The sequence below is a fragment of the Bos grunniens genome, chromosome 20 (assembly GCF_055505025.1).
Source record: "Bos grunniens cultivar Pamir isolate PY7600 chromosome 20, Bosgru_T2T1.0, whole genome shotgun sequence".
Taxonomy (NCBI): Eukaryota; Metazoa; Chordata; class Mammalia; order Artiodactyla; family Bovidae; genus Bos; species Bos grunniens.
The window spans coordinates 68,179,440-68,191,576 of record NC_141184.1 but is presented as its reverse complement, the minus strand read 5'-3'; the positions used below and the strand labels follow the sequence as shown (position 1 = coordinate 68,191,576).

Genomic DNA, 12,137 nt, shown 5'->3' with positions numbered 1-12,137 from the left:
GAGAAATTTCTGTTCACTGAAAGCATCAATAAGAGACTGAAGATTAAAATGCTCTAAAACTGATTTATGGGGATAGAACAACACTGAACTGCATATCTGAAATGGCTGGATTTTACAACATACAAAATACATCAGTTTTTAAGGAATTAAACTTAAAAGAAAAAAAGGCAACCCACGAAGTGAGAGAAGATTGATAAAACATCCAGAACATTAAAACCCTCACTTCAAATCAATAAGGAATGCAAACACATACACTCAACCTCTCCTCCCCCAAAATAGGTAAAACACTTAAATAGGCACTTCACAAAAGAAAATACCCAAATAAAGTTATAACATGAAATTCAACCCAAGGGCTATCATCTAGAAACAATCACTTGCATTTTGGTTACAAAGGTTGAAAACTATAGATTTATATATATATATATATTTTTTTTTAACTGTTTGAAGCATGCTCTCTAGTAAATTGCTTTTCACATGTGTCATGGATATCTTTTCATATCACTGTAGACCTTCATTTTCATTTTTAATGCCAACAGTTTACTTCATCCCATAATTTACTCAGCACAGGTAAGTAGTAAACATTAAACTTTTTACTGTCACATACAACTACAATTAAACTTTATGCTTACTTTGAATAATTGCCTCTTTTGATCAAATTCCTAGAAATGCTGGATCCATAAGAACTTGTATTTAATAAATGAATGTCTAAACTGAATTTGATTTCCTTTGTTTAATCATTTCTATTCATCAGAATAGCGTTCATATTATAAATTATAAAATCTAATGGTCAATTCTCATTGCTTACATTTCAGAACCTATCAAAAAGACTTGAGCATTCTCTCCTCCCAGATATGCTTCAGTCACTTGGCTTCCAGGACTCTGCACTCATCTACTTCTCAGATCTCTAACACAAGAAATATTAGAGGTTTTCAGACACAAGGAAAACCAGAAGAAAACCTGAATCCAGTGAGGGAATGCAGAGATAAATGAAGAGGAAGTGGTAAAATTGACAGTATATATAAAATAATATTTCCAGTTTTTAATTTCTTTAAAATGTGACCGACTACCTGAGGAGTTCAAAATGTTGAACCACCACAAGTAAATGGAAAATCATCTTTTAGCCATGAACTACAAGACTCAATATTGTTATGATGTCAGTACTACCCAAAGAATCTATAGATTCAATGCAATCCTTATCAAAATGTCAAGAGTTTTTTGCATATACAGAAAAACCCATCCTAAAATTCATACAGAATCTCAAGGGACCCTGAATAGCCAAAATAATCTTAGAAACAACAGTAATACCACCTCACATTTCCTGATTTCAAAACTTATTACAAAGCTACAGTAATCAAAATAGCATGGTACTGGCATAAAGACCAATATAGAGACCAACTGGAGTAGACAGCCCAGAAATAAATCCTCACATACACAGTCAAATGATTTTTGATAAAGGTACCAGGATTATTCTACAGGAAAATAACATTCTTCTCAACAAATGCTACTGGAAAAACTAGATATCCACATATCAAAGAATGAAGTTGGGCCCTTACCTGATAGCACATAAAAAATTAGTTCAAAATGGGTCAAAGATCCAAACATAACAGCTAAAACTCTAAACTTCTTAGAAGAAAAGATAAAGGAAAAACTCTGCTACATTGGATTTAGCAATGATTCCTTGTATATGATACCAAAAGCTAAGACAACAAAAATAAAAATATATAAATCAGACTATATCAAAACTTAAAACTGCTGTGTATCAAAGAATACAATCAACAGAGTGAAAATTCAACCTATGAAATGGGAAAACATGTTTGCAAAGCATACATCTGATAAGGGATTAATACTCAGAATCTATAAAGAACTAAAACTAAACAGCAAAAACAATTAATTCAAAATGGGCAAGGGACTTGAATAGACACTTCTCCGAAAAGATATACATACTAGTGGCCAAAAAGCTTATGGAAAGATACTCAACCTCATTAATCATTCAGTTCAGTTCAGTCGCTCAGTCGTGTCCGACTCTTTGCGACCCCATGAACTGCAGCACGCCAGGCCTCCCTGTCCATCACCAACTCCTGGAGTTTACTCTAACTCACGTCCATCGAGTTGGTGATGCCATCCAGCCATCTCATCCTCTTGTCCCTTTCTCCTCCTGCCCCCAATCAGGGAAATGCAAATCAAAACCACTGTGAGATATCACCTCACACCTATCACAATGACTAGCACCAAAGCAACAGAAATTAGCCAGTGTTGGCAAGGACGTGGACAAACTGGACCCCCACACACGCTGACAGGGGTGTGGAAGGGGCAGCTGCCGTGGGACAGTGGACGGCGGTTCATCAAAAGAGTAAAGACAGAGCTACCATACGATCCAGCAAGACCAATTCTGCATCTGTATCCAAAAGAATCAAAAGAATCTCAAAGAAATATTTATACACTTGTGTCCATATACCAGCATTATTCACAATAACCAAAAGGTGGAAACAACCCAAATGCTCACTGAAGGATGAAATGCTAGACAAAGATGGTATTAACATGCAAAGGAATATTATTCAGCCTTTAAAAAGAAAAGGAAATTCTTATACGTGCTGTAACATGGATGAACACTGAGGACACTAAGCTAAGTGAAATAGTTATAAAAAGAAATACTGCTCTTTTTCGTGGCGCCTCGGAGGCTGTCGGCCACTTCAGAATGAAGCTGAACATCTCTTTCCCGGCCAGTGGCTGCCAGAAGCTCATTGAAGTGGATGATGAATGAAAACTTCATACCTTCTACGAGAAGCGTATGGCCACAGAAGTTGCTGTTGACGCTCTGGGTGAAGAATGGAAGGGTTATGTGGTCCGAATCAGTGGTGGGAACGACAAGCAGGGTTTCCCCATGAAGCAGGGTGTCTTGACCCATGGCAGAGTTCGCCTGCTACTGAGTAAGGGGCATTCCTGTTACAGACCAAGGAGGACTGGAGAGAGAAAGTGCAAATCGGTACGGGGTTGCATTGTGGATGCCAATCTGAGTGTTCTCAATTTGGTCATCGTGAAAAAAGGGGAAAAGGATATTCCTGGACTTATCTACAGTGCCTCGTCGCCTGGGTCCCAAAAGAGTCAGCAGAATCCGCAAACTTCTCAATCTCTCTAAAGAAGATGATGTCTGCCAATATGTTGTGCGAAAGCCCCTAAACAAAGATGGTAAGAAACCTAGGACTAAAGCACCCAAGATTCAGCGTCTCGTGACTCCATGAGTTCTGCAGCACAAACGCCGGCGTATTGCTCTGAAGAAACAGCATACTAAGAAAAATAAAGAAGAGGCTGCAGAATATGCTAAACTTTTGGCCAAGAGAATGAAGGAGGCCAAAGAAAAACGGCAGGAACAGATTGCCAAGAGACGGAGGCTGTCCTCTCTGAGAGCTTCTACTTCTAAGTCTGAGTCCAGTCAAAAACGAGATGTTCTAAGAGTAACAAATAAATAAGATCAGACATCAACTCTCGAAAAAAAAAAAAAAAAGAAATACTGTACAATTCCGCTTACGTGAGGTATCTAGACCATCCAAATTCATAGAAACAGAAAATAGAATGGTTGTTCTTGCTCCGCCAGGGGAAATGAGGAGTGGTTAATGCACTGTGTAACATAGAGCAATGTTAACTTTGTTAATCATGTTGTAATTATATTCCTAATACTTATTTATCTAATAACTTTGTATTAGTCTTTATACCTTTCGACAACTTTAATCTTTTTTTTTTTACTTTAGAATATTTTAATTTTTTTAAACTTTCTATTTCTATTGGGGTATAGCCAATTAAGTGTTGTGAACAGTTTCACGTGAACATCAAAGGACTTAGCCATACATACACACGCATCCATTCTCCACCAAACTCCTCTCCACGTAACACTGAGCAGAGTTCTGGTGCTATACTGTAGGTCCTTGTTGGATATCCATTTTAAATACAGCAATACTGACCACTGTAAGTCCCCCAGGCCGTACCTCCTGACTCTGTAACTACAAACCTGACATTTTCTAAAAGTCTGTTTGTTGTGAAGTATAACTGACCTACAACACTAGAAAAATAAACAGCTTTTGAAATTATGTATTTACTCATATAAATATGACACAGTAGCAAAAACAGCAACAACATATCATGGACTCTATATCCTTTATAGAAATCAAATGTAAGACAACAAACAGAACAAACAGCACCAAGGATGGAAGGAGGGAAGGGGAGGTATACAGCTGTAAGGTCTTTCTTCCACGTTCATGAAGCAGCATCTATCCCTTCAGGACAGGCTGTGGTAAGTTAAAGATGTGAACTGTAAATGCGACAACAAACATGAGGGGAAAATATTAAACAAACAAGGTTTAACTAATCAACCAATGGTAAAGATGAAAACGGAATCACCCCAAAACTAAATTAATCCATAAGAGAGCATAAAAGAGTAAAAGGGGGGGAAAGAGCAGATGGAACAAATAGAAAACAAATAACAAAGGGGTAGATTTAAAACTAAAATCTTCAACTCAGTCACTCAGTCGTGTCCGACTCTGTGACCCCATGGAATGCAGCACACCAAGCTTCCCTGCCCATCACCAACTCCTGGAGCTTACTCAAAATCATGCCCATAGCATCAGTGATGCCATCCAACCATCTCATCCTCTGTCATCCCCTTCTCTTCCCGCCTTCAATCTTTCCCATCATCAGGGTCTTTCCCATTGAGTCAGTTCTTTGCATCAAGTGGCCAAAGTATTGGAGTTTCAGCTTCAGCATCACTCCTTCAAATGAATATTTAGGATTCATTTAGGATTGACTGGTTGGATCTCCTTGCTGTCCAAGAGACTCAAGAGTCTTCTCCAACACCACAGTTCAAAATTTCTCCTGGCAATCTTGATTCCAGCTTGTGCTTCATCCAGCCCAGCATTTCACATGATGTACTTTGCACAGAAGCTGAATAAGCAGGGTGACAATATACAGCTTTGACGTACTCCTTTCCCGATTTGGAACCAGTCTATCGTTCCATGTCCAGTTCTAACTGTTGCTTCCTGACCTGCATACAGATTTCTCAGGAGGCAGGTCAAGCAGTCTGGTATTCCCATCTCTTGAAGAAATTTCCACGGTTTCTTGTGATCCACACAGTCAAAGGCTTTGGCATAGTCAAGAAAGCAGAAATAGATGTTTTTCTGGAACTCTCTTGCTTTATCAATGATCCAGTCAATGGATGTTGGCGATTTGACCTCTGGTTCCTCTGCCTTTTCTAAATCCAGCTTGAACATCTGCAAGTTCATGGTTCATGTACTGTTGAAGCCTGGCTTGGAGAATTTTGAGCATTACTTTACTAGCATGTGACATGAGTGCGATTGTGTGGTAGTCTGAGCATTTTTGGCATTGTCTTTCTCTGGGATTGGAATGAAAACTGACCTTTTCCAGTCCTGTGGCCACTGCTGAGTTTTCCAAATTTGCTGGCATATTGAGCACAGCACTTTCACAACATCATCTTTAAGGATATGAACTAGCTCAACTGGAATTCTATCACCTCCACTAGCTTTGTTCGTAGTGATGATTCCTAAGGCCCAGCTGAATTCACATTCCAGGATGTCTGGCTCTAGGTGAGTGATCACACCATTGTGATTATCTGAGTCATGAAGATCTTTTTTGCATGAATCTTTTGTGTATTCTTGCCACCTCTTCTTAATACCTTCTGCTTCTGTTAGGTCCATACCATTTCTGTCCTTTATTGGGCCCATCTTTGCATGAAATGTTCCTTTGGTATCTCTAATTTTCTTGAAGAGAGCTCTTATCTTTCCCATTCTATTATTTTCTTCTATTTCTTTGCATTGATCACTGAGGAGATGATCCATCTTCCCGAGGAGATGATCAAACACAGAGGAGATGATCATCTTCCCGAGGAGATGGTGGAGTAGAAGAACATGCATTCATCTTCTCCTGCGAGAACTCCAAAACTACAACTTGCTGCTGAACAACAGTCAACTGGAGAATGTTGGATCCACCAAAAAAAGATACCCCACGTCCAAGGGCAAAGGAGAAGCCCCAGCAAGACAGTGAGAGAGGTGAAATAGTGTTTAGAATTAAACCTCTTACCCACTAGAGACACTCAGAGGGCTCAAACAAACCTTGTGCACACCAGGACCCAGAGACCCCACAGAGCCTGAGCCAGAACTGTGTTTCATTGTCTCCTAGGAAGGTACAGGTCAGCAGTGGCCTGCCACAGGGGTAGGGGCTCTGGGTGCAGCAGACCTGGGTATGGCATCAGCCTTCTTGAAGGAGGAGGTCGCCATTAACCCCACCACAAAGCCACCAGAACTTACACAGGACTGGGAAACAGACTCTTGGAGGGCACAAACAAAACCTTGTGTGCACCAGTACCCAGAAGAATGGAGCAGTGATCCCACAAGAGACTGACCCAGACCTGCCCATGAGTGTCCAGAGCCTCCAGCAGAGGTGTGGGTCAGTGGTGGCCTGCTGCAGGGCCAGGGGCACTGAGTGCAGCAGTGCATGCATGGGACCTGTTGAAGGAGGTGCCATTATCTTCATTACCTCCACCATAGTTTGGCCTCAGGTCAAACAACAGGGAAGGAATACAGCTCCACCCATCAACAGAAAATTGGATTCAAGATTTACTGAGCATGGCCCCACCCATCAGAGCAAGACCCAGTTTCCCCCTCAGTCAGTCTCTCCCATCAGGAAGCTTCCATAAGCCTCTTATCCTTATCCATCTGAGGGCAGACAGAATGAAAACCACAGTCACAGAAAACTAACCAATCTGATCACATGGACCACAGCCTTGTCTAACTCAGTGAAACTATGATCCATGACATGTAGGGCCATCCAAGATGGACGAGTCATGGTGGAGAGTTCTAACAAAATGTGGTCCCCTGGAGAAGGGAATGGCAAACCACTTCAGTATTCTTGCCTTGAGAACCCCAGGAATAGCATGAAATGGCAAAAAGATAGGCCACTGAAAGATGAATCCCCCAGGTCGGTAGATGCTCAGTATGCTATGGGAGGTAAGTGGAGAAATAATTCCAGAAAGAATTAAGAGATAGAGCCAAAGCAAAAACAATACCCAGTTGTGGATGAAACCGGTGATGGAAGTAAAGTCCAATGTTGTAAAGAGCAATACTGCATAGGAACATGGAATGTTAGGTCCATGAATCAAGGCAAATTGGAAGTGGTCAAACAGGAGATGTCAAGAGTGAACATCGACATTTTAGGAATCAGTGAACTAAAATGGACTGGAATGGGTGAATTTAACTCAGATGACCATTATATCTACTACGGTGGGCAAGAATCCGTTAGAAGAAATGAAGTAGCCATCATAGTCAACAAAAGAGTCTGAAACGCCGTACATGGATGCAATCTCAAAAACGACAGAATGATCTCATTTCCAAGGCAAACCATTCAATATCACAGTGATCCAAGTCTGAAGTTGAATGGTTCTTAATAGCGACCTAAAATCTTCTAGAACTAACACCCCAAAAAGATGTCCTTTTCATTATTGGGGACTGGAATGCAAAAGTAGGAAGTTAAGAGATACCTGGAGTAACAGGCAAGTTTGGCCTTGGAGTACAAAACAAAGCAGGTCAAAGGCTAACAGAATTTTGCCAAGAGAACACACTGGTCATAGCAAACACCCTCTTCTAACAACACAAGAGAAGACTCTACACATGGACAACACCAGATATTCAATACCGAAATCAGATTGATTATATTCTTTGCAGCTAAAGCGGGAGAAGCTCTATACAGTCAGTAAAAACAAGACCAGGAGCTGACTGTGGCTCAGATCATGAACTCCTTACTGTCAAATTCAGACTTAAATTGAAGGAAGTAGGGAAAACCACTAGACCATTCAGGTATGACCTAAATCAAATCCTTTATGATTAAACTGTGTAAGTGAGAAATAGATTCAAGGGATTAAATCTGATAGACAGAGTGCCTGAAGAACTATGGACGGAGGTTCATGACACTGTACAGGAGGCACGGATCAAGACCATCCCCAAGGAAAAAGAAATGCAAAAAAGGCAAAATGGCTGTCTGAGGAGGCCTTACAAATAGCTGAGAAAAGAAGAGAAGCAAAAGATGAAGGAGGAAAAGAAAGATATACCTGTTTGAAGGCAGAGTTCCAAAGAATAGCAAGGAGAGATAAGAAAACTAAAATCTTAGTAATTGGTTAAGTGTAAATGGTCAAAATATTTCAATTAAAAGACAGAGATTGTGAAATTGGATAACTACATATAAGAAACCCACTTTAAACACAAAGGCACACTGGTTAAATGTAAACGGACAGAAAAAGAAACATAACATTCATGACTAATCAAAGGACACATCCAGAGTAGCTATGCTATCACTGGACAAAGCAGATTTTAGAACAAAGAATGTAACCAGGGATAAAGTGAGACACTTTCATAATGTTAATGGGATCAATTTATCAAAATGATACAGTAATCCTATATGCATATGCCCTTGAGTAACAGAGCTTTAAAATACATGTGTAAGAGAAAATAATAACATACTCAGAGGAGGAAAAAAAATCCAAAGTTAGATGTGAACATTTTAACACTCCTCTCTTAGTTAGGCATAGAACAAGCAGACAGAAAAGAGTACAGATCTGGAGGACATGAATAACACTATCGGACAACTTACCCTGACATTTAGAGAACACTCTACCCAACAAGGGAGCACATTCTTTCCAAGTATAGATCAAACATTCAACAAGATAAATGCTATTCTAGGCCATAAAATAGGTTTCAATAAATTTAAAAGGGCTGAGAATATGTCCTGGATGACAAAGAATTAATTCAAAATTAACCTAATAGAAAAACCCTGAAATCTGAAGATTAAACAATGTATCATTAAACAACACGAGTCAAAAAAGAAATCACAAGAAAAATTAGAAAATACCATGAACTATATGAAAATGAAAACTGCACATATTAAACATTGTGGGATATAACTAAAGAGGTGCTTAGAGAGAAACTGATGTCACTGAATGCATTAGAAAATTAGAAAAGAAAGAAAATGGTCTTCAAAGTAATAATCTAAGCTTTCACCATAAAAAAAAAACAGAAAATTAGCAAATTAAACCCAAAATAAGCAGAGGAAGGAAATAAGATGAGATCCAAAATTAGTAGAACAAAAAATAGAAAAACAATAAGGAAAAAAATTAATGAAACCAAAAGTCCTGTCTTTGAAACAGTCAATAAAACTGATAAACTTCTAGCCATACTGCTAAGGAAAAAATTATACAAAAAAACAAATTTTCAGTCTCAGAAATAAAAGTGGGATCATGAAAACTGATGCTGGTTCAGGTGGTAAAGAATCTACCCACAATGTGGAATTTGACCCCTGGGTTGGGAAGATCTCCTGGAAAAGGTAATGGCAACCCACCCCAGTATTCCTGCCTGGAGAAGTCCATGGACAGAGGAGCCTGGCAGGCTACAGTCCATGGGGTCGCAAGAGTCGGACATGACTGAATGACTAACACTTTGACTTTTGACAAACATTAAAGGAAAATAAGGGAATATTACGGACTTACAGTAATCTATTCCACAACTCAGATAAGAGGGACAAATTCTTTAGAAGATACAAGAATACTCATACAAGAAGAAATGGATAACCTCAACAGCTATTAAAGAAACTGGTTTCAGTGGTGAATTTTATTTAGTATTTAAGGAAGAAACATATCAATGCTACAAACTCTTCCAAAAAGTAGATGAAAAGGGAACATCACCAACAATATTCTGAGGTCAGTATTACCTTGATAACAAAAATCTATCAAAAATATCACAAGAAAAAAAAAAAAAAAAGACCAATATATGATTGTTGTGATTACACTACATTCATCTGTCACACCTAAATAAACTGTACTTAAAACTGGTGAACTTTATTATATATAAACTACAAATCAAAAAAGTTAACTTTTTAAAAAATTTAAGTGCTACAGAAAAACAAAGACTTTCCCACAAAGAAAACTCAAGGCCTAACTGGCTTCATAAAGAAATAGTTTCAAACATTTGAGGAAAAAATAGCAGCAATCTTTCCCAAATTCTTTTTGGATATAGAGAGGGTAATTCATTTTATTTCACTGGAGCTTCCCTGGTGGCTCACAGCCAGTGCAATAAGGCAAGAAAAAGAAATAAAAAGCATAAATACCAGGAAGGATCTGGATGTGTCATGACTGTCTTAGAAAGAAAACCCTAGGGAATGTATAAAACAAGTAGAATTAATATGTGATGTTGGCAAAATCACAGGATAAAAAAAAGAACAAAGCTACACAAAACTCAAGCACTCAACATAGGAATATAACATAGGGAGAAAAATAAATACTTAGATCCCAGGACGCCCGTATGTTCCTCCCATAAGCCTTCACGAAGAGCAAAAGTAATACAAGATGACTGCAAAAAGAAAAGCAGGTAAACAAGCAGCAGACTGAAGACTGACAAAAAACACTGAGAAAGAGTTCTGAATACAAATGAATTCAAAGAGGATGGTAACAATAACCTTGTGTACAAGACAGCAAAAGAGACACTGATGTATAGAACAGTCTTATGGACTCTGTGGGAGAGGGAGAGGGTGGGAAGGTTTGGGAGAATGGCATTGAAACATGTAAAATATCATGTATGAAACGAGATGCCAGTCCAGGTTCGATGCACGATACTGGATGCTTGGGACTAGAGCACTGGGACGACCCAGAGGGATGGTATGGGGAGGGAGGAGGGAGGTGGGTTCAGGATGGGGAACACATGTATACCTGTGGCGGATTCACTTTAATATTTGGCAAAACTAGTGCAACTGTGTAAAGCTTAAAAATAAAATAAAAAAAAAAAAAAAGAGGATTCGAGAGGCAAAGAAACAGTCTTCCAGGGTCACTCTTTAAGGAAATGGAAAGGCAAATGCAAGAAGCTATTCAACTTGATAAAGAACATCTCCCACTCCAGTACTCTTGCCTGTAAAATCCCATGGACGGAGGAGCCTCTAGGCTCTAGGCTGCAGTCCATGGGGTCGCTGAGGGTCGGACACGACTGAGCGACTTCACTTTCACTTTTCACCTTCATGCATTGGAGAAGGAAATGGCAACCCACTCCAGTGTTCTTGCCTAGAGAATCCCAGGGACGGGGAAGCCTGGTGGGCTGCCGTCTATGGGGTCACACAGAGTCAGACACGACTGAAGTGACTTAGCAACAGCAATAGCAACAGCAATGATAAAAAATCTGATGCTTTCGTGCTAAGGAACAATGCCAAGATGTCCCCTTTCACCACTGCTTTTCAACATTATGGTGAGAGTCCTAGTTAATGTGTCATATTTGAGACAAAAGGAAATTAAAAAGTATACACATCAGAAAGAAATACAACTATCTTTGTTCACAGGTTACATGATCACTTATGTAGGGGAAAAAAAAAATGACCAACAAATTCCTGGAACTAAAAAGCAATTACCGCAAGACTGATATAAAATCAGCCACATTTATATATATCAGCAATGTACAAGTGCAAGTTAAAATTAAGATACGTTATTACCATTCATTTTGTTGTTCTTTGGTCACTAAGTCACATCCAACTCTTTATGACTCCATAGACTGTAGCCTGCCAAGCTCCTCTGTCCATGATATTTTCCAGGCAAGAATACTGGAGTGGGTTGCCATTTCCTTCTCCAAGGGATCTTCCCAACTTCAGATCAGATCAGTCACTCAGTCGTGTCCAACTTTTTGCGACCCCATGAATCGCAGCATGCCAGGCCTCCCTGTCCATCACCAACTCCCGGAGTTCACTCAGACTCACGTCCATCGAGTCAGTGATGCCATCCAGCCATCTCATCCTCTGTCGTCCCCTTCTCCTCTTGCCCCCAATCCCTCCCAGCATCAGAGTCTTTTCCAATGAGTCAACTCTTTGCATAAGGTGGCCAAAGTACTGCAGTTTCAGCTTTAGCATCATTCCTTCCAAAGAAATCCCAGGGCTGATCTCCTTCAGAATGGACTGGTTGGATCTCCTTGCAGTCCAAGGGACTCTCAAGAGTCTTCTCCAACACCACAATTCAAAAGCATCAATTCTTCGGCGCTCAGCCTTCTTTACAGTCCAACTCTCACATCCATACATGACCACTGGAAAAACCATAGCCTTGACTAGATGGACCTTTG

The 12,137-nt window shown here is 39.7% G+C and overlaps 1 protein-coding gene and 1 pseudogene across 22 annotated transcripts in view; one reads left to right on the top strand and one right to left on the bottom strand.

Annotated features, from left to right (window-relative positions):
• Window positions 1-12,137, bottom strand: part of FBXW11 (F-box and WD repeat domain containing 11) — a 131,597-nt gene that overhangs the window by 54,698 nt on the left and 64,762 nt on the right. The window lies entirely within an intron of this gene.
• On the top strand, window positions 2,696-3,506 carry LOC147350604 (small ribosomal subunit protein eS6 pseudogene; annotated as a pseudogene).